This window comes from Lissotriton helveticus, chromosome 9 (assembly GCF_964261635.1).
Source record: "Lissotriton helveticus chromosome 9, aLisHel1.1, whole genome shotgun sequence".
NCBI classification, from domain to species: domain Eukaryota; kingdom Metazoa; phylum Chordata; class Amphibia; order Caudata; family Salamandridae; genus Lissotriton; species Lissotriton helveticus.
The window spans coordinates 679,010,524-679,034,384 of record NC_136070.1 but is presented as its reverse complement, the minus strand read 5'-3'; the positions used below and the strand labels follow the sequence as shown (position 1 = coordinate 679,034,384).

At 46.0% G+C, this 23,861-nt stretch overlaps 1 long non-coding RNA gene across 1 annotated transcript; it reads right to left on the bottom strand.

Moving 5' to 3' along the window:
- Positions 1-19,918: 19,918 nt before the first annotated feature.
- Positions 19,919-22,823, bottom strand: LOC144782924 (uncharacterized). The gene is made up of 3 exons (XR_013601317.1): positions 22,773-22,823; positions 22,034-22,105; positions 19,919-20,376 (listed from the first exon to the last, which is right to left on the bottom strand). It is a non-coding gene; the product is annotated as an uncharacterized LOC144782924 (long non-coding RNA).
- Positions 22,824-23,861: the final 1,038 nt, after the last annotated feature.

Here is a 23,861-nt window from a genome sequence, read left to right as displayed (position 1 = left end):
AAGCAAATAATTTATCATTCAAATTGTATTAAAATCTTTCGCTTACGCCACATGGCTTCCAAAAATTTGGCAACAGCCAAGACAGTCACACTTGCTAAGTCTGTTTTAATAATTCTGTACGCCTGCATACAATTTTTAAAACCCAAATGTTTACAATACGGTACGATCCAATGTCTTCTGGATTTAGAGTAAGCTGGACAGAAAAACAATATATGCAACTCGTTTTCCATGACACTGTCACAGCCAGGGCAATTTTTCGGAGTAGAAGAACTCCATTTGCTTGTTAAGCTCCTGGTTGGAAGTGTTCCATACCTCCACTGCAAAAACTGTTTCCTAGTAGCACTGGGATACATGTCATCTAAAACGTACTCAAATTGATTAACATCCTTGATCCTTAAAAATATTTCTGTAAGGGTGCCGATCTGCGCATTCTGTATAGAAACCATAAGTTAATGTTCATGGTACAGTTTTGCTAGATTCTTACGTGTAACACCGGAGCAAGCAGACTCCGGTTCGGACCATAATGAATGGAGCCCCAGTTTCCCAAGTTTGTTTCTTACATAAATGAGCCACGGCATTTTCCCCGCATTTGGAAGGTTTAGGATTCCCCGTAGCTCCGTCCTATAATTACGAAGCTCTGGAGTTGTCCAGAGCCTCTGCCAATAAGCTAGAGGTTTGAGACCCAAGTCTTCATCAAGCGGTCTGAGACCAAGATCAAGCCTCAGGGGCATGAGAGGTGTACTTTGGGGTAGAGCTAAGAGTTGCCTGAGAAATGTATTTTCAGTAACAACCAACTCATGTCTACTCACATGACCCCAGAGTTCTCCACCGTAGTTACCGCACCCCTGGCCTGGAGTCTATAGATTTCAAGTGGTGGGCCGATCAGTTTAACTGTAGATTTATTGTTGTTTGCCAGCCTGATTATACCCCCCACTACTTGGGCCAATTTAAGTTGGGATCTGATTACATGGTGGGTCCAGGTCATATTTTCATTAATAGTCACCCCCAGGTATTCAAAGGTAGGCACCCTTTCTAATCTGGTCAAGCCTATACTAGGGTTTGGGCGTGTTGTTGATGGAGGGTTAAAAATCATTAACTTGGTCTTAAGAGCATTAATCTCCAGGCCATGCTCATGACAGAATGCCCCAAAACCGTCGAGAACACGTTGAATCCCCATAGGGGATTTAGACAGCAGCAGGGTGTCGTCCGTGAACATAATCGCTGGCACCCTGCTGCCTGCAAGCTTTGGGGCATCACTATCCGCCACCGCATTCAGGTGGCCAATTACCCCGTTGACATAGAGGCAGAACAGGGTCGGTGCCAAAACACAACCCTGTCTCACCCCCCTGTCAACGGGGAATCTCTTCGAAAGTGCGCCGTTCTTGCCGCACCTCACCTGTGCAAAATTATCAGCATGGAGCCGCCTGATTATGTTTAAGAGGTAGGGAGGGATGCCCAGGTCAGACAGTACAGACCACAGTTTCCCCCGCGGGACTAGATCGAAGGCCGCACAGAGGTCTACAAACACGGTATAAAGGCTACCCCCTTCAATCTTCACCGTTTTCCAACATAGCAGGGTCAAATGAAAAACCTGGTCCATTGTTGATATATTTTTCCTGAACCCTGCCTGGTAAGGGCTCAGAGCTGCATGCTCTTCAATCCAGTCCAATAGGCAGTTTAAGATCAGCCTCGCAAAAATCTTTTGCGGTACATCTATGAGGCTGATAGGCCGGTAGTGGACGGAAGTAGAGGTGAACCCTTTTTAAAGATGGGGACAATCTCTGCCCCCAGCCAAGTACCGGGCACCGCCATCCCCCCCAGAACTGCATTGAAAATGACCGTCAGATAAGGGACCCATACCTTGGGTTCATATTTGAAAAGATCTCCAAGGAGTTTATCCAAGCCTTGAGCCTTTTCTGCTGCGAGTTTCGAGATTACTGCAGTAACCTCCTCCTCCAAGAAATCGTCCTGGACATACTGGAAAGTAAAACAAGGAAAAGCACCCTCTACTGCCCCATCTAGATCGATGTTGGCAGTATTTCCAGCATCCCCAGATGATTGTTTTTTTGCTCTCTAATACTGCTGCTCTCTACTGAAGACGGGCTCAACCCAGAAACACGTGTCTAGAGATACACAGCAATGTTTGCACAAACTTTGGTGAAAAACTCCAGCTAATTTTGAAGTAAGTTTGAATTGTGTACTGCATTTACCAGGCTGCAATGGGGCAAACTGTGCTGGGACTGTGAGGCAGTGTGCTCCCAACCCCCTTTCTGTTTAAAAGGCTCCCTTGAGCCAGCAAGCTGACAAGCTTTGGAGATGCACCTGTGTGCCTGTGAGTGGTACTGTGACCTAAGAGGAACTTGGTATCATTTCCAGTAACCCCAGATGATTTCTTTTTTTGGTCTCTAATACTGCTGCTCTCTACTGAAGACGGGCTCAACCCAGAAACACGTGTCTAGAGATATACAGCAATGTCTGCACCAACTTTGGTGAAAAACTCCAGCTAATTTTGAAGTAATTTGAACTGTGAACTGCATTTACCAGGATGCAATGCGGCAATCTGTGCTGGGACTGGGAGGCAGTGTGCTTCCTACCCCCTTTCTGAAGCTGTGTATCTAGCCCGGGGTATTTCGGACCACTCGCCTTTGCTGGTCTGGCTGGGAGGGAGGCCGCGACCACAGACAGGTGGCTGGAGACTGACACAATGGGACCTACGAAACAGAGGGTATCCTGGGAGAAACGGAAAGTCCAGGAGGAGTTGTGCGCACTGGAAACTAAAATTGTAGGCCTTGAACAACAGCACTTGATTGACGGAGAACCGCAGCAACAGTATAGGGACCTGGCCACCAATGAGGCAAAGGCATAGGCACTTGCAACCCTGCACAGGTTATACGACGTCTGGGACAAATCTGGAAAGTTCCTGGCTCCTGGCTTGGCTGAGTCGCAGAGAGAGAGATGCACGATGGGTGGAGGGAGTGACTGATAGGCAGGGACGATTGCAGAGGGGAGACCCCCAGATAGCCCAGGTGTTTGCCTCCTATTTCCAGTATTTTTATGTGGCTCGGGACCTGGAAGATACTGGCGACATAACGGCCTACCTGGCTGAGTTCCACACCCCAGTCGTAACTGATGAAGACAAAGAAACCCTTGAGGCCGATATCACGGCCATGGAAATAAGGGAAGCGATAACTAGGCTCCGGCCAGGAAAGGCTCCAGCCCAAATGGGCTTCCAGCAGAATTCTTTAAGAAAGGAGCTGACCTTTTAATTCCCCACCTTCTGGCGATGTACGGAGACGCATCCCAAGACGGTGAGCTCCCGCCAGACCTGAGAATGGCCAAAATTGTACTGATATATAAACAGGGCAGGCCTCCAGAACCCTGTGAGTCGAACACACCGAACTCTCCTCAATGTGGAGGCCAAGCTGCTGGCTACGGTTCTGGCCCACCGCTTACACCAGGTGATCTCCGGATTGGTGCACCAGGACCAGACAGGGTTCCTACCGGCTAGGGATGCTAGGCAAAACCTCCAACGGACCCATAACTGGCTATGGAGGTGCAGCACAGGAAAGACCCACATATGTTCCTCTCCCTAGATGCCTAGATGCCGAGAAGGCGTTTTATGCAGTCCACTGGAACTTTTTGGAAGCAACATTGATCAAGTTCGGTGTCGGCCCCAATTTTCGAAGATGGGTAGGTCTATTGTATCGTTTACCAGGATGCAATGGGGCAAACAGCTGGGACAGTGAGGCAGTGTGCTCCCAACCCCCTTTCTGTTTAAAAGGCTCCCTTGAGCCAGAAGGCTGACGAGCTTTGGCGATGCACCAATGTGTCTGTGAGTGGTACTGTGACCTAAGAGAAACTTGGCAGCATTTCCACCAATCCCAGATTATTTTTGTTTCGCTCTCTAATACTGCTGCTCCCGACTGCAGATGGGCTCAACCCAGAAACACGTGTCTAGAGATATACAGCATTGTATGCACCAACTTTGGTGAAAAACTCCAGTTAATTTTGAATTAAGTTTGAACTGTGTACTGCATTTACCAGAATGCAATGGGGCAAACTGTGCTGGGACTGTGAGGCAGTGTGCTCCCAACTCCCTTTCTGTTTAAAAGGCACCCTTGAACCAGCAAGCTGACGAGCTTTGGAGATGCACCTGTGTGCCTGTGAGTGGTACTGTGACCTAAGAGGAACTTGGCAGCATTTCCAGCATCCCCAGATGATTGTTTTTTTCCTCTCTAATACTGCTGCTCTCTACTGAAGACGGGCTCAACCCAGAAACACGTGTCTAGAGATATACAGCAATATCTGCAGCAACTTTGGTGAAAAACTCCAGCTAATTTTGAAGTAAGTTTGAACTGTGTACTGCATTTACCAGGATGGAATGGGGCAAACTGTGCTGAGACTGTGAGGCAGTGTGCTCCCAACCCTCTTTCTGTTTAAAAGGCTCCCTTGAGCCAGCAAGCAGACGAGCTTTGGAGATGCTTGTTTGTATTCCTTCATTTCGGCAAAGTTTGCCATAAAAGATATCAATATACATATAGGTACAAACTAAGATATCATTAGTTATATAATACAGTCAAACGTTAGGAACAAGGAAGTAAGATGGCAGTGTCCCATGTACAACACAATATAGATACTAGACAGTTTATAAATATATAAATCTCTCATAACTACTATATCCGGGTAGGAAAATCTCTACAGGTGATAATAAAAGCAAATGATTTATCATTCAAATTGTATTAAAATCTTTCGCTTACGCCACATGGCTTCCAAGAATTTGGCAACAGCCAAGACAGTCACACTTGCTAAGTCTGTTTTAAAAATTCTGTACGCCTGCATACAATTTTTAAAACCCAAATTTTTACAATACGGTACGATCCAATGTCTTCTGGATTTAGAGTAAGCTGGACAGAAAAACAATATATGCAACTCGTTTTCCATGACACTGTCACAGCCAGGGCAATTTTTCGGAGTAGAAGAACTCAATTTGCTTGTTAAGCTCCTGGTTGGAAGTGTTCCATACCTCCACTGCAAAAACTGTTTCCTAGTAGCACTGGGATACATGTCATCTAAAACGTACTCAAATTGATAAACATCCTTGATCCTTAAAAATATTTCTGTAAGGGTGCCGATCTGCGCATTCTGTATAGAAACCATAAGTTAATGTTCATGGTACAGTTTTGCTAGATTCTTACGTATAACACCGGAGCAAGCAGACTCCTGCTCGGACCATAATGAATGGAGCCCCAGTTTCCCAAGTTTGTTTCTTACATAAATGAGCCAAGGCATTTTCCCCGCATTTGGAAGGTTTAGGATTTCCCGTAGCTCCGTTCTATAATTACGAAGCTCTGGAGTTGTCCAGAGCCTCTGCCAATAAGCTAGAGGTTTGAGACCCAAGTCTTCATCAAGCGGTCTGAGACCAAGATCAAGCCTCAGGGGCATGAGAGGTGTAATTTGGGGTAGAGCTAAGAGTTGCCTGAGAAATGTATTTTCAGTAACAACCAACTCATGTCTACTCACATGACCCCAGAGTTCTCCACCGTAGTTACCGCACCCCTGGCCTGGAGTCTATAGATTTCAAGTGGTGGGCCGATCAGTTTAACTGTAGATTTATTGTTGTTTGCCAGCCTGATTATACCCCCCACTACTTGGGCCAATTTAAGTTGGGATCTGATTACATGGTGGGTCCAGGTCATATTTTCATTAATAGTCACCCCCAGGTATTCAAAGGTATGCACCCTTTCTAATCTGGTCAAGCCTATACTAGGGTTTGGGCGTGTTGTTGATGGAGGGTTAAAAATCATTAACTTGGTCTTAAGAGCATTAATCTCCAGGCCATGCTCATGACAGAATGCCCCAAAACCGTCGAGAACACGTTGAATCCCCATAGGGGATTTAGACAGCAGCAGGGTGTCGTCCGTGAACATTATCGCTGGCACCCTGCTGCCTGCAAGCTTTGGGGCATCACTATCCGCCACCGCATTCAGGTGGCCAATTACCCCGTTGACATAGAGGCAGAACAGGGTCGGGGCCAAAACACAACCCTGTCTCACCCCCCTGTCAACGGGGAATCTCTTCGAAAGTGCGCCGTTCTTGCCGCACCTCACCTGTGCAAAATTATCAGCATGGAGCCGCCTGATTATGTTTAAGAGGTAGGGAGGGATGCCCAGGTCAGACAGTACAGACCACAGTTTCCCCCGCGGGACTAGATCGAAGGCCGCACAGAGGTCTACAAACACGGTATAAAGGCTACCCCCTTCAATCTTCACCGTTTTCCAACATAGCAGGGTCAAATGAAAAACCTGGTCCATTGTTGATATATTTTTCCTGAAGCCTGCCTGGTAAGGGCTCAGAGCTGCATGCTCTTCAATCCAGTCCAATAGGCAGTTTAAGATCAGCCTCGCAAAAATCGTTTGCGGTACATCTATGAGGCTGATAGGCCGGTAGTGGCCGGAAGTAGAGGTGAACCCTTTTTAAAGATGGGGACAATCTCTGCCCCCAGCCAAGTACCGGGCACGGCCATCCCCCCCAGAACTGCATTGAAAATGACCGTCAGATAAGGGACCCATACCTTGGGTTCATATTTGAAAAGATCTCCAAGGAGTTTATCCAAGCCTTGAGCCTTTTCTGCTGCGAGTTTCGAGATTACTGCAGTAACCTCCTCCTCCAAGAAATCGTCCTGGACATACTGGAAAGTAAAACAAGGAAAAGCACCCTCTACTGCCCCATCTAGATCGATGTTGGCAGCATTTCCAGCATCCCCAGATGATTGTTTTTTTGCTCTCTAATACTGCTGCTCTCTACTGAAGACGGGCTCAACCCAGAAACACGTGTCTAGAGATACACATCAATGTTTGCACAAACTTTGGTGAAAAACTCCAGCTAATTTTGAAGTAAGTTTGAACTGTGTACTGCATTTACCAGGCTGCAATGGGGCAAACTGTGCTGGGACTGTCAGGCAGTGTGCTCCCAACCCCATTTCTGTTTAAAAGGCTCCCTTGAGCCAGCAAGCTGACAAGCTTTGGAGATGCACCTGTGTGCCTGTGAGTGGTACTGTGACCTAAGAGGAACTTGGTATCATTTCCAGTAACCCCAGATGATTTCTTTTTTTGGTCTCTAATACTGCTGCTCTCTACTGAAGACGGGCTCAACCCAGAAACACGTGTCTAGAGATATACAGCAATGTCTGCACCAACTTTGGTGAAAAACTCCAGCTAATTTTGAAGTAAATTTGAACTGTGTACTGCATTTACCAGGATGCAATGGGGCAAACTGTGCTGGGACTGTGAGGCAGTGTGCTCCGAACCCCCTTTCTGTTTAAAAGGCTCTCTTGAGCCAGCAAGCTGATGAGCTTTGGAGATGCACCTGTGTGCCTCTGAGTGGTACTGTGACCTAAGAGAAACTTGGCAGCATTTCCAGCAACCCCAGATGATTTTTTGTTGCTCCCCAATACTGCTGCTCTCTACTGAAGATGGGCTCAACCCAGAAACACGTGTCTTGAGCTATTCAGCAATGTCTGCACCAACTTTGGTGAAAACTCCAGCTAATTTTGAAGTAAGTTTGAACTGTGAACTGCATTTACCAGGATGCAATGCGGCAATCTGTGCTGGGACTGGGAGGCAGTGTGCTTCCAAACCCCTTTCTGAAGCTGTGTATCTAGCCCGGGGTATTTCGGACCACTCGCCTTTGCTGGTCTGGCTGGGAGGGAGTCCGCGACCACAGACAGGTGGCTGGAGACTGACACAATGGGACCTACGAAACAGAGGGTATCCTGGGAGAAACGGAAAGTCCAGGAGGAGTTGTGCGCACTGGAAACTAAAATTGTAGGCCTTGAACAACAGCACTTGATTGACGGAGAAACGCAGCAACAGTATAGGGTCCTGGCCACCAATGAGGCAAAGGCATAGGCACTTGCAACCCTGCACAGGTTATACAACGTCGGGGACAAATCTGGAAAGTTCCTGGCTCCTGGCTTGGCTGAGTCGCAGAGAGAGAGATGCACGATGGGTAGAGGGAGTGACTGATAGGCAGGGACGATTGCAGAGGGGAGACCCCCAGATAGCCCAGGTGTTTGCCTCCTATTTCCAGTATTTTTATGCGGCTCGGGACCTGGGAGATACTGGCGACATAGCAGCTTACCTGGCTGAGATCCACACCCCAGTCGTAACTAATGAAGACAAAGAAACCCTTGAGGCCGATATCACGGCCATGGAAATAAGGGAAGCGATAACTAGGCTCCGGCCAGGGAAGGCTCCAGCCCAAATGGGCTTCCAGCGGAATTCTTTAAGAAAGGAGCTGACCTTTTAATTCCCCACCTTCTGGCGATGTATGGAGACGCATCCCAAGACGGTGAGCTGCCGCCAGACCTGAGAATGGCCAAAATTGTACTGATATATAAACAGGGCAGGCCTCCAGAACCCTGTGAGTTGAACACACCGAATTCTCCTCAATGTGGAGGCCAAGCTGCTGGCTACGGTTCTGGCCCTCCGCTTACACCAGGTGATCTCCGGATTGGTGCACCAGGACCAGACAGGGTTCCTACCGGCTAGGGATGCAAGGCAAAACCTCAGACGGACCCATAACTGGCTATGGAGGTGCAGCACAGGAAAGACCCACATATGTTCCTCTCCCTAGATGCCTAGATGCTGAGAAGGCGTTTTATGCAGTCCACTGGAACTTTTTGGAAGCAACATTGATCAAGTTCGGTGTCTGCCCCAATTTTCGAAGATGGGTAGGTCTATTGTATCGTTTACCAGGATGCAATGGGGCAAACAGCTGCGACAGTGAGGCAGTGTGCTCCCAACCCCCTTTCTGTTTAAAAGGCTCCCTTGAGCCAGAAGGCTGACGAGCTTTGGCGATGCACCAATGTGTCTGTGAGTGGTACTGTGACCTAAGAGAAACTTGGCAGCATTTCCACCAACCCCAGATTATTATTTTTTGCTCTCTAATACTGCTGTTCTCTACTGAAGACGGGCTTTACCCAGAAACATGTGTCTAGAGATATACAGCAATGTCTGCACCAACTTTGGTGAAAAACTCTAGCTAATTTTGAAGTAAGTTTGAACTGTGTACTACATTTACCAGGATGGAATGGGGCAAACTGTGCTGGGACTGTGAGGCAGTGTGCTCCCAACCCCTTTCTGTTTAAAAGGCTCCCTTGAGCCAGCAAGCTGACGAGCTTTGGAGTTGCACCTGTGTGCCTGTGAGTAGTACTGTGACCTAAGAGGAACTTGGCAGCATTTCCAGCAATCCCAGATTATTTTTGTTTCGCTCTCTAATACTGCTGCTCCCGACTGCAGATGGGCTCAACCCAGAAACACGTGTCTAGAGATATACAGCATTGTATGCACCAACTTTGGTGAAAAACTCCAGTTAATTTTGAATTAAGTTTGAACTGTGTACTGCATTTACCAGAATGCAATGGGGCAAACTGTGCTGGGACTGTGAGGCAGTTTGCTCCCAACTCCCTTTCTGTTTAAAAGGCACCCTTGAACCAGCAAGCTGACGAGCTTTGGAGATGCACCTGTGTGCCTGTGAGTGGTACTGTGACCTAAGAGGAACTTGGCAGCATTTCCAGCATCCCCAGATGATTGTTTTTTTCCTCTCTAATACTGCTGCTCTCTACTGAAGACGGGCTCAACCCAGAAACACGTGTCTAGAGATATACAGCAATATCTGCACCAACTTTGGTGAAAAACTCCAGCTAATTTTGAAGTAAGTTTGAACTGTGTACTGCATTTACCAGGATGGAATGGGGCAAACTGTGCTGAGACTGTGAGGCAGTGTGCTCCCAACCCCCTTTCTGTTTAAAAGGCTCCCTTGAGCCAGCAAGCTGACGAGCTTTGGAGATGCTTGTTTGTATTCCTTTATTTCGGCAAAGTTTGCCATAAAAGATATCAATATACATATAGGTTCAAACTAAGATATCATTAGTTATATAATACAGTCAAACATTAGGAACAAGGAAGTAAGATGGCAGTGTCCCATGTACAACACAATATAGATACTAGACAGTTTATAAATATATAAATCTCTCATAACTACTATATCCAGGTAGGAAAATCTCTACAGGTGATAATAAAAGCAAATGATTTATCATTCAAATTGTATTAAAATCTTTCGCTTACGCCACATGGCTTCCAAGAATTTGGAAACAGCCAAGACAGTCACACTTGCTAAGTCTGTTTTAAAAATTCTGTACGCCTGCATACAATTTTTAAAACCCAAATTTTTACAATACGGTACGATCCAATGTCTTCTGGATTTAGAGTAAGCTGGACAGAAAAACAATATATGCAACTCGTTTTCCATGACACTGTCACAGCCAGGGCAATTTTTCGGAGTAGAAGAACTCCATTTGCTTGTTAAGCTCCTGGTTGGAAGTGTTCCATACCTCCACTGCAAAAACTGTTTCCTATTAGCACTGGGATACATGTCATCTAAAACGTACTCAAATTGATGAACATCCTTGATCCTTAAAAATATTTCTGTAAGGGTGCCGATCTGCGCATTCTGTATAGAAACCATAAGTTTATGTTCATGGTACAGTTTTGCTAGATTCTTACGTGTAACACCGGAGCAAGCAGACTCCGGCTCGGACCATAATGAATGGAGCCCCAGTTTCCCAAGTTTGTTTCTTACATAAATGAACCACGGCATTTTCCCCGCATTTGGAAGGCTTAGGATTTCCCGTAGCTCCGTCCTATAATTACGAAGCTCTGGAGTTGTCCAGAGCCTCTGCCAATAAGCTAGAGGTTTGAGACCCAAGTCTTCATCAAGCGGTCTGAGACCAAGATCAAGCCTCAGGGGCATGAGAGGTGTACTTTGGGGTAGAGCTAAGAGTTGCCTGAGAAATGTATTTTCAGTAACAACCAACTCATGTCTACTCACATGACCCCAGAGTTCTCCACCGTAGTTACCGCACCCCTGGCCTGGAGTCTATAGATTTCAAGTGGTGGGCCGATCAGTTTAACTGTAGATTTATTGTTGTTTGCCAGCCTGATTATACCCCCCACTACTTGTGCCAATTTAAGTTGGGATCTGATTACATGGTGGGTCCAGGTCATATTTTCATTAATAGTCACCCCCAGGAATTCAAAGGTATGCACCCTTTCTAATCTGGTCAAGCCTATACTAGGGTTTGGGCGTGTTGTTGATTGAGGAGTAAAAATCAATAACTTGGTCTTAAGAGCATTAATCTCCAGGCCATGCTCATGACAGAATGCCCCAAAACCGTCGAGAACACGTTGAATCCCCATAGGGGATTTAGACAGCAGCAGGGTGTCGTCCGTGAACATAATCGCTGGCACCCTGCTGCCTGCAAGCTTTGGGGCATCACTATCCGCCACCGCATTCAGGTGGCCAATTACCCCGTTGACATAGAGGCAGAACAGGGTCGGTGCCAAAACACAACCCTGTCTCACCCCCCTGTCAACGGGGAATCTCTTCGAAAGTGCGCCGTTCTTGCCGCACCTCACCTGTGCAAAATTATCAGCATGGAGCCGCCTGATTATGTTTAAGAGGTAGGGAGGGATGCCCAGGTCAGACAGTACAGACCACAGTTTCCCCCGCGGGACTAGATCGAAGGCCGCACAGAGGTCTACAAACACGGTATAAAGGCTACCCCCTTCAATCTTCACCGTTTTCCAACATAGCAGGGTCAAATGAAAAACCTGGTCCATGGTTGATATATTTTTCCTGAAGCCTGCCTGGTACGGGCTCAGAGCTGCATGCTCTTCAATCCAGTCCAATAGGCAGTTTAAGATCAGCCTCGCAAAAATCTTTTGCGGTACATCTATGAGGCTGATAGGCCGGTAGTGGCCGGAAGTAGAGGTGAACCCTTTTTAAAGATGGGGACAATCTCTGCCCCCAGCCAAGTACAGGGCACCGCCATCCCCCCCAGAACTACATTGAAAATGACCGTCAGATAAGGGACCCATACCTTGGGTTCATATTTGAAAAGATCTCCAAGGAGTTTATCCAAGCCTTGAGCCTTTTCTGCTGCGAGTTTCGAGATTACTGCAGTAACCTCCTCCTCCAAGAAATCGTCCTGGACATACTGGAAAGTAAAACAAGGAAAAGCACCCTCTACTGCCCCATCTAGATCGATGTTGGCAGCATTTCCAGCATCCCCAGAAGATTGTTTTTTTGCTCTCTAATACTGCTGCTCTCTACTGAAGACGGGCTCAACCCAGAAACACGTGTCTAGAGATACACAGCAATGTTTGCACAAACTTTGGTGAAAAACTCCAGCTAATTTTGAAGTAAGGTTGAACTGTGTACTGCATTTACCAGGCTGCAATGGGGCAAACTGTGCTGGGACTGTGAGGCAGTGTGCTCCCAACCCCCTTTCTGTTTAAAAGGCTCCCTTGAGCCAGCAAGCTGACAAGCTTTGGAGATGCACCTGTGTGCCTGTGAGTGGTACTGTGACCTAAGAGGAACTTGGTATCATTTCCAGTAACCCCAGATGATTTCTTTTTTTGGTCTCTAATACTGCTGCTCTCTACTGAAGACGGGCTCAACCCAGAAACACGTTTCTAGAGATATACAGCAATGTCTGCACCAACTTTGGTGAAAAACGCCAGCTAATTTTGAAGTAAATTGGAACTGTGTACTGCATTTACCAGGATAAAATGGGGCAAACTGTGCTGGGACTGTGAGGCAGTGTGCTCCGAACCCCCTTTCTGTTTAAAAGGCTCTCTTGAGCCAGCAAGCTGATGAGCTTTGGAGATGCACCTGTGTGCCTCTGAGTGGTACTGTGACCTAAGAGAAACTTGGCAGCATTTCCAGCAACCCCAGATGATTTTTTGTTGCTCCCCAATACTGCTGCTCTCTACTGAAGATGGGCTCAACCCAGAAACACGTGCCTAGAGCTATTCAGCAATGTCTGCACCAACTTTGGTGAAAAACTCCAGCTAATTTTGAAGTAAGTTTGAACTGTGAACTGCATTTACCAGGATGCAATGTAAATTGTAAATTGATACTTGTATAGCGCACTACTCACCCGCAAGGGTCTCAAGGCGCTTGTACGAATACCGCTGTGGAACCCATCCTGGCTTTCCCTGTGAGGTGTTCACTCCTGGGCACCCCCAAGGTGGAGGCCAGGCATCCTTAGCGTTGTGGGGGCCGTTGTGGAGATTAAGCAAGCTATTGCCCAGAGTTGCAGAGTGGGACTCCATGATTGGAATAGGCACCGAGGCGAGAATTATCAGGTCCGTGAAATTTTTGAGCTCAAGACCCACAGAGGTGGGGAATTGAACCCTGGTCCCGGGCTAGACCTCTGCATCAGGGTCTGCCGCTCTAACCATTGAGCCACACTTCTCCACAATGCAATGCGGCAATCTGTGCTGGGACTGGGAGGCAGTGTGCTTCCAACCCCCTTTCTGAAGCTGTGTATCTAGCCCGGGTTATTTCGGACCACTCGCCTTTGCTGGTCTGGCTGGGAGGGAGGCCGCGACCACAGACAGGTGGCTGGAGACTGACACAATGGGACCTACGAAACAGAGGGTATCCTGGGAGAAACGGAAAGTCCAGGAGGAGTTGTGCGCACTGGAAACTAAAATTGTAGGCCTTGAACAACAGCACTTGATTGACGGAGAACCGCAGCAACAGTATAGGGACCTGGCCACCAATGAGGCAAAGGCATAGGCACTTGCAACCCTGCACAGGTTATACGACGTCGGGGACAAATCTGGAAAGTTCCTGGCTCCTGGCTTGGCTGAGTCGCAGAGAGAGAGATGCACGATGGGTAGAGGGAGTGACTGATAGGCAGGGACGATTGCAGAGGGGACACCCCCAGATAGCCCAGGTGTTTGCCTCCTATTTCCAGTATTTTTATGCGGCTCGGGACCTGGGAGATACTGGCGACATAGCGGCCTACCTGGCTGAGATCCACACCCCAGTCGTAACTGATGAAGACAAAGAAACCCTTGAGGCCAATATCACGGCCATGGAAATAAGGGAAGCGATAACTAGGCTCCGGCCAGGGAAGGCTCCAGCCCAAATGGGCTTCCAGCGGAATTCTTTAAGAAAGGAGCTGACCTTTTAATTCCCCACCTTCTGGCGATGTATGGAGACGCATCCCAAGACGGTGAGCTCCCGCCAGACCTGAGAATGGCCAAAATTGTACTGACATATAAACAGGGCAGGCCTCCAGAACCCTGTGAGTCGAACACACCGAATTCTCCTCAATGTGGAGGCCAAGCTGCTGGCTACGGTTCTGGCCCTCCGCTTACACCAGGTGATCTCCGGATTGGTGCACCAGGACCAGACAGGGTTCCTACCGGCTAGGGATGCAAGGCAAAACCTCCAACGGACCCATAACTGGCTATGGAGGTGCAGCACAGGAAAGACCCACATATGTTCCTCTCCCTAGATGCCGAGAAGGCGTTTTATGCAGTCCACTGGAACTTTTTGGAAGCAACATTGATCAAGTTCGGTGTCGGCCCCAATTTTCGAAGATGGGTAGGTCTATTGTACACGGATCCTAGGGCCCGGGTACAAATCAATGGTGTAATGTCGAAAGATTTCCCCGTACGGAGGGGGATTCGCCAGGGGTGCCCCCTTTACCTGCTACTGTTCGCCCTCACGGTCGAAATAGTGGCATGTGATATCCGTCAAGCCGAGGGAGTGCAAGGCTTCCGAATCACACAGGCAGACCTCCATGAGGAGAAAATTTCGTTATATGCCGACGATATCCTCCTATACGTGACACAGCTGACGATTACGAATCCGACGCTGTTTGAACTTCTAGACAAATATGGCTCCTTCTCAGGTTACAAGATAAACTGGCACAAATTGATTCTATATAGCCCACGCCCAGAAGAAGATTGGCCCCCACTACCGGGAGCCCTACAGGTCACCTAGTCTGTATTTAAATACCCGGGGGTCCACCTGACAACCGACAAACAAGTCTCCTATCAAAAAAAATACTTAGGGTAATTAGGAACTTTGCCGAAGACGCCCTCCGATGGAAGTCCCTACCTCTGATGATCCAAGGCCGAGCGGCAATGTTCAAAATGATTACACTACCACGATTTCTGTATGCCTACAGAATGAATATTTTCCCCTACCCCTCCAGACATTTCAGACAATTAATGCCAAACTGCGCGCCCTCCTATGGCTAGGGAAGCAACCTAGAATAGCCCTAACTACACTCCAATGAAATCAATACAATGAGGGGATCTCCCTGCCGGATATAGAGGCCTATTACTGAGCGGAGCATCTCTCACCGATAAATGAATGGCTACATGCACCTGCGGACCACCCAACCTATAGGCTAGAGAGGGCCACCATGACACACTGCACCAGTGTGCACTATTTATACGGGGGAACTGGGAGGCGACGGTTGCTACCGGCCCCACAGATTACCGTAGATGTATAGGACTGGGCGACGAAGATGATGGGATGGACACACAAACCGACCAAGCAGACACCGATCTGGACCTGTACGTGGCTGAAAGAGCTGCACAAATTTACCGGCTTTGGTGGGTGGGACACCACAGGGATTTCAACGCTCGGACACCTAGTGGTAAAAGGAGAGCTTAAGACGTATGACTCCCTAAGGGCGGAATATGGGCTGACCCCAGCGCAGTTCTTCAAATATGTGTGTTTGTGTCATGCCTGGAAGGCTGAGGTAGCGTTAACATCTCCACTACCGGAATATGCCCCCCTTGAGGGTCGACTATTACAAGAACAGGTCCCCAATAAACTCGTATCCTTGACTTATAAAACGCTAAACAATAATGCACCAGACGGGTTAGGGAAACTGAGGACAATCTTGGAGCGGTACATGGGCGACATGGACAAAGTAGACTGGAAGGCGGCCCTGATGCACCACAGGGAGGGAGCGATCAAAACCCGACTACGTCTCATCCAATACAAAATACTACACAGGGTCTATTATGACATGGTTAGAATGCACCGCATAGGCAGGGCTAGTGACTCTTGTTGCTTGAGATGCGGACTCCCCCAGGATACATTTTTCCACACCCTGTGGGAGTTCCCCATCATAACTACTTATTGGACGCGTATCTTGGGTGAGCTGAGTAACATTTTGGAGGTGACGTTACCGATGGACCTTAAGTTTGTGTTACTGGGAATAACCACGGAGATAGATCTGACTCGCCCGCACTTGATCTTTGCCTTGCTGGCGCTAGTAGTGGCAAAGAGAGATTTAGCACAAGCATGGGGAGCACAATTACCTCCAAAGGCGGGAGATTGGCCGAGGGGAATGGACATGTACATGGTGGCAGAAAGAGTGACATATAAAGCTAGGGGCTGCCCCCGAAAGTTTCATAAGGTCTGGGGGAAATGGAGAAAGTACCATGGATTTGATGTGGGATTGGGGACTGATTGAAAAGCTTCTGTGCACATAGGCTAGGATGTTGCCTGTGGTCCACGGCTTGTGGTTCTTTAGAAAAAAGGGGACTCCTATAGTAGCAACTAGCTATAACATAGGGAAATAGACACAGTGTAAGAAAATTATAGCTAGAACCAGATAATAACCAAGAACTTATATAATGAAAATACCTTTATATCAAAAGTGAGAACATGTGAGATCTCATTTTCCACGGCTTGTGGTGCAATGCACTGGGACCTAAGGGACCCCACTTGAAGGATGCCACATGTAGGGACTTGGTGTTTGATGGGCTAGGAATGGACAATATTGAATTGCTGTATGCAACATCACTGAAATGGATGAGGAGCGGAGGGGCGGGCAGGTGCTTGATGGGGTGGAAAATTAACTGTGATGTGCCAAATATGAGTAAATTGATTCAAAATGCCAATAAAAAAAGTAAAAAAAAAAAAAGAAGACTACTTTCTGCCCTCCTTTCACTTGCCCGTACTCCCTGCATCTACCGAAGTAGAGGACGCTACTTCTCACACATCGCAGCAGAGACCTGGTATAGCCTCTCCACATACCTCTGGACAATCACCTCACTTTCAGAATTTCAAATGGCTATCAAGACCTGGCTGTTCGAATAAGCCTGTGGGGCCTGCAGGCCCATGAATACTCTATCAGGTGATTAGCCATGCTTTATAAATCCTGATTGATTGTTCGATTGACCATTTCCCTGACAAGCCTTGGTCTGCTCAACTTCTCTACCCTGAGGGCCTTGTGTTAAAAGTGTACACTTGTTGCTCATTTTTTGGTTCATCTGTAAGCTTAGCCACAGGACGCCATTGGTAAAAGTAAAAGGCTCTCATTGTTATACATTAAGATCAGTAACAATTTTCTGTCTTGTGCCGCCTAAAATGATACAACATGTCTTAAAGGCTACCTAAGAGACATCTCATTTTGCCCTGTAAGTTATAGTCAGTGGATTAATTGGGGTAGGAGTAACAAATAAAGTCGGCCTGCTGCAGTCTCAGTTCATGTAATACATATTGTCTCAGCTGTCAGTAAACTTGTATAATCTCTTGTAAAATGTTTTTGCGGACCACTAATTACTGTTGGCCTCTTGGTAGGTGAGAGGTGTATTCTACTAATGCTGGGCATTGCTGACAGGTAACATTAATGAACTCGCCCACCCTGGCTCCATGACATATGGTAACCCTCCTTGATATCACTTAATGTGCTCTGAATATGTTAAGAGAAGCTCTTTGCATTGGTAATGATGATTTTGGGCAGGTATAATAGCAAGTAATTTCTTTTCATCATGTGTTATTATCGGCTGCAGCTACAGCTACCCATTAATAATAGATTTAACGATTTAACATGTCCCTGGAATTAATGTGACTTCTTCTGTCAGTAGGAACTCTATTCCCTGCCAAGTAGGCTGTAACCACAGGATGCACTTTCTGGGAAATGTTTACTTCATCAGCCACGATTTAGAAACATTGAGGTTTCTTTTGTATCTGTTACACTTAACAAGCCCTGATGGATAAGGGTGACAAATGCAAAAACAACAGTTGATGGAGAGAATGCAGAACCATGTCATACATTCATCCCAGTACAGAGATCTGGGCCTAAATACATAGTTTTTTTGCTCACCATTCTATTCCAGTTTAGACATGGCCATATGCAAATCAGTCTTGACTCTGTGCCCCATGGGAACAGTCCAGCCCAAACTGCCAAGCCAGGTCCTCCCTGGACTGGAAAGAAGCATCCTAGGACCGGTTTCGGGCTTTCAGCCCTCATCAGCCAGGATAGCTTGATTCCAGTGGCATGGAGAGCACGGGACTCATGTCTGAGCATACCTGTCCCACTCGGGGTGATAAATGCAAAAACAACAGTTGATTGACAGAATGCAGAACAATGTCATACATTCACCCCAGTACAGAGATCTGGGCCTAAATCCATCAGGTTTTTTTTCACCATGCCATTCCAGTTTGAACCCAGCCATATGCAAATCAGTCTTGACCCTGTGCCCCATGGGAACAGTCCAGCTCGAACTGCCAAGCCAGGTCCTCTCTGGACTGGAAACAAGCATCCTAGGACCGGTTTCAGACTTTCAGCCACTGGAATCAAGCTATCCTCTTTAGGTCTTAAAGACTTGTACCCCAAAAGGCAGTTGGTATGGGACTTTAGTGAGGCACTATCCTCAATAATATGAGTTTTCATACCTCAAGTAAAGATGAAGTAACACGGTGCATCACAAGGAAAGAAATCTGTTCTAGAGAGTGCTGAATTAAGCCTGCCATAAAAAGAACCATACCCTCATACTGCTCATTTGATTCCATCCCTCCCACTTTTACAAAACAACAAGCAAATTCTCTCTCCCAAAGGACATTTTGAGACAGACAGCAACTGGGGGTTGTTTTCTAATTACCTTGTCTCTGACCAATGCCAGAGAAGCCATATGACCCTCAGTTACATCTCTGTCTTCTTCTTAGAATGAGTCAAGAGTAGAAAAAGTCATTTGAGGTCACTTTTAAAAAAAAAATCCCAAGAAAGATGTATGTGCCCATTACCCTGCTCAAGGATACTGCATAACAATTCAAAGAGTGAGATTATTTGTGTCCCTTGAAACACTCCTAATTGTGATGAGGGTTGAAAATAGTTGAAGACCATTAATAAATGTGATCAACAGTGATTGTTTTTATGGTAATTTGTGTAAATGTGATTTCCTAGGTACTTCATGGCTTTTTAATTGCTGGCATATGCGTTTACATAAAAAAGGGACGAATTAGTAGGCCTGGGCGGAGTTCACAAAGTCATAAAAAAACTCCACTGTGCTCTGCTGAGCTCCGCATGCAGCGGAGTGAATTAAGTCACGCTACAGATGTTTCGTACTGGGATTATTACAGCACACATGGCACCACCTGCAGCACAAGAGGGTACAGCTTCCTTCTTCCCCTTGAGCTGATGTTCTACTCGAGTGGCAGCTTTCTCAACGCAAGTGGCAGGCTTCTCAATGTGAGCAGTAATCACCTGCTGTGACCGCCCGTGTTGAGAAATCTCCCCGGGAGATAGTCTAGCGGTGGGTTGCCAAATTAACGTTGGCAACCCATCTGAGAGGAGAATCTCTGTTTCATGCTACTACGCAGAGTTTTTTTGAAACCCTGCACTCTGTGCGGAGAGCAGAGTAGGGAAAACTCTGCAAACTCCGCGAGTGGAGCAGTTTACCCCCAGGCTAATGAAAGGAATTCTTTATTTCATATTGCTTCCCTTGCACAGGACTGACCCAAGTGAATTAATAGACAAAGATCAGTGGGTCCCTGTGTTTCAAACTTTTGAATGTGATTGAAGAAACATGTTTAATCCAAATCTTAAATTCTACATAGAAAAACCTTGCTGAGAGTGATTTTTCATGAGTGACGAATGGTGATGCAATGGGCCCCACACCTACTTAGTTTTGAAACTCGATCCTGAAGGATTACTGTGTAGCCAAGAATATACGAGAGTTCTCATTAAAGGCAAAAGGCAAGAGTGATTTATTATCTTAAAAAAATATATATTTACTGCAAAGGGCCCTAAAAATAGATTACATACAAAAAATGTACAAATAGTAGGCAATTTAAAATTCATCATAGCTGTACAATAACTATTTACAACTGCTTAATATTGCTCAGGTTGTGATGAACCAATGTGTCAAGACTGATATCAGTTAATTATTTGATGTAGGAGCCCCAGACCGGAGGAAGCAAAACTTCGTTGTCATTCAAGGTGATCCTCAACCGTACTCCTGAGATAAGGTCATCATCCTTCACCAAATCACAAAAGTCGAATCTTCGTGTTTCTATATGGCTGGTGAAGCTTTACTGTTCAATAATTTCTGACGGTTCTCTGCGTGTCCTCTGGTGGGATATGGTGTTTCAGCTCTGAGTGCTTATCAGAAAGGGAGATGGTGAGGGATCCTCAATAAAAGCTATCGGTGATATCAGCCACAGTGGTCCGATCAAAGGCTAAAGAGATGGCACTTAGGCTGGTACCTGGAAGTTGAAAAGGTACATGGTCAGATAGGTCAAGTAGGCAATTGTCCATCCTTACAGTGCAGCAAGCAATTGAGGTACCATGAGCTCTTAAGATATATTTTGCCTTGTTTCCAACTTTGGCTTGCAAAGAATTTGAATACATTTAACCAAGGTGAAGGGGATTCAGCACTGAAAAGATTGTGCCTCCTCAAATATGATAAGAGGTAAGTTAGTTCATAAAAATGTGCTGCCTTCAAATATTGTACTCCCGCAGCTGCCTCTGGCTTTCTTCAGTGTCACACCCTCTACTACACAGGAGCTACTCTACAGAATTGAAGACTCTGTGAAGTCCCTAAACAGGCAGTAGGTGTTTTGTAATCAGATGGATTATTTTTAACAATGTGATCCCGACCTGTTAAATGCCAGTCTTAGACTCCAGGGGGCAGATACCCATGCTTACTGATAGCCCCCTCTTGCAGCTGAACTAGATTTTCAGAATTATTATGCTCTTCTTTTGAAATCACAAAGCATCCATACTGGGATTACAGCCAAGCTCTTGGTGGCTGTATTTTCAGATGATACATCTATGAATACATAAAAACAAAAAGTAACGGTCCACTGTCTTTCTCTTCTAAAAGGTTTTGCACCCAAACTTTCCCAACATAGACGTATTTCTTTGATGACAACTGCTTTGGACAACCCTACCCCAGAATCACTCCTTCTCCAGCACCAATGAGATGTGATCCCTCAGTCTCTCCATGTCCATTGTTGGTTACATATTTCTCTACATATTTCTCTAGACTTGAAAACCTATGTATTTCGTTCCTCTTCAACTCACCCAACTGTAATGTAATTTAAAACATTAATCAAAGGCCTTCTGTCAGAAGTGCTTCTGGAATTATGAGACTATGAAGGGCCAATTGTACTCTTGAACGTCTGGTACAAGAATATTGTGGCACGCTAATGCCATGGACAAAATATCGAGGGACAAAATATTGAATGGTAAATGCAAAGAGGGGCAGATATATTTACCATTCTTAACTCCACATAAACGAAGATATATGTATATATATTTTTGATACACATATGTGGAATTAGGTACAGAACATCTGTTCATATTTACCTTTTGATATTTTGGCTAGCTTTTTTGTCAGTTATATTAGTGTCCGACAATATCAATGTTCAGGAGGCACATTTGGAAGGCTATATTATGGGACACAGTGAAAATGATGCAGCATAATTTATTACATTTTGTGAGAATAGTATTCTGCTATTTTATCACACATTAATGCTGTTCTCCCAAAAAGCTTTGCCTCTCGTATCCCAGTATAGCACGTGGGTGAGGTAATCTGGTGAGTAGTTAATGTTTGCCATGGCGCAGCACCATGTGCTATTTTTGATTATTCTAAACTATCAATAGATTTATTTGTGGAAATCTGTAATCTATGTAGCATAGGGTGGATTATTTGGTAAGTACAGCAAACCAAAAATTGTATGGAAGAAGCGCCTGGCTACCCTCATGGGTGACAAGCAGCACTGTACAAATCCACCTTGCATTTACATTATATTCCAGTGATCCCATCGATTAGTGATGGTTTGTTGTGGGATCCTTTCAATCTGATAGTACTCACACTCTCACTGACATTGACAGAAAACAAAAGCATCAAAATCTTACCTCACCCTACTTAGAAAGTATGTAGTCGCACAACTTGAGAGTGTTTTTCATACTTTTGATCATGTCCTCGAGCTGGTAGATAGAGAGAATGGAAACGAGAAGGCTATTTAGATGTGACAACATGCATAACAGATGACTTATTTTTCTAAAAAATGGTAAACTGTGGGCATTGCCAGTAACTAGTTGATCCCAGGGAATAGGAGATTGCTTTCTCTGTTGCTCATTGCCAATGCAGCTGAATCCTTTGCCTGGTTTAGAAGTGAGGATAGAAAAAGCTAAATTTGCTCCTACGGTGAAAGGGAATTTTCGATCCCATAGTCCCTTGGTCGTCCACAAATACGATCAACCCCTGTGTGCTTTGTTCTCTTCTGTTACAGAAGAGGTTAGTCTTGTAGTCAGAAGGGTGATTGTTTTAATGAATTCCTTTTTCCAGCAAGAGATAGCTTCCACATTTGTCCATTTACACTGTGCACTAAAACCAGCGTTGAAGTTACAAAATCGGTCCTAGCTCTCTAAGGGTACCACTGGATAAGAGACTGAGTGAGTTACTACACCATTCACTCTTTGGTAATATTGTAATGAATTCCTATTTTTTCTGAGAATGGAGTAGTTTCCATGGGCAGTTATTGTTCTGGTATCTTGTGTATTTACTTTGTTTTGCGTAGATGGAATGGAAGCAACAGAGTTTGAGAGAGAGGGCACATGAACTTGATGGTATAGAACTTTAAAGAAGACTCACATATTTCTCAGCTGCAATGGTGGGCATGTCGAAGGCGTCCCTCTGTTCCGGTGGTGTTACTTCTTCAAGCAGAATAGATGGATCCTGAAAATATAATTAAAATATCATCATTACCAAGACCATTGTCAACACATCTAGACTCTCATGAGTCTCACAGAGACAGAAGTCACAAAAGGCTGCACACCTCAAGAAACTAAAAAACAAAGAAAAACATTTGTACAACAAATAGCATACTATGTTCGATTCCTATTGGGCATTTCAAGGCCTTAGCGCCATGTGTTCATCCCCTTTAAAAGCAGAACTATTACTTTTGCAAATAATGGATCAAAGATGCAGAAACAGTGAATAATGGTAAGCTGACAGTGTACAAGTGTGCTGCTCCGAGAAGTGGGCACTCTGCTCTTGACCCAAGAAATTGTGTATGTCTCTTTCTAAACAATACAGTATCTACGTTATCTGATGAATACCATCCTGGCTCCCAAAGTTCTTGCCTACTATTGACAAATCACACACCTCGACTACATTGTTTAGAGCATCAAGAAAGAAATTGCTGAGAGGAGTTGCCAAGTAGTGTAAGATGGAGGCTACATTTTACGCAAGCTCCTTGCCAGTTCCGAGAATCCTGCTGAATCCGACCCTTAGGCTACCTTTTTTCAGCCGTAAGTACCGGTGCGGTGGCCCATATACTAACCATTTTTGGCCCACCGGAGCCCATCCAGGGAGCCCGGGATGAGAGACAATTTTGTCGATGGACAGCCTGGGTGTTCGTAAGACCTGCCTGGAGACGTGTCTGCTGGTGACAAACATCACCTGAAGCTGTGAAATCACAATGGTGAACCTCCCTGTGCATCGACTCCTGGGTCGTGCAAGGGAGAGAAGACAGCCAAGTGGCCGGGGTGTGGCACGAAGCCGCTTTCATTTCCAAGAGCTGGCTGGAAACAGCAGAACAGGTACCTTAGAGTGGAGGAGCCGGACTGGGTGCCACACGTGGCCAGGGCTGCAACTGCAGACTGGGCGAGCCGACTATGGAGCAACCTTTTCTCCGATGCAAAAATCCATGTTGTGGCCCCTACTCTTGTACCCTTTGTC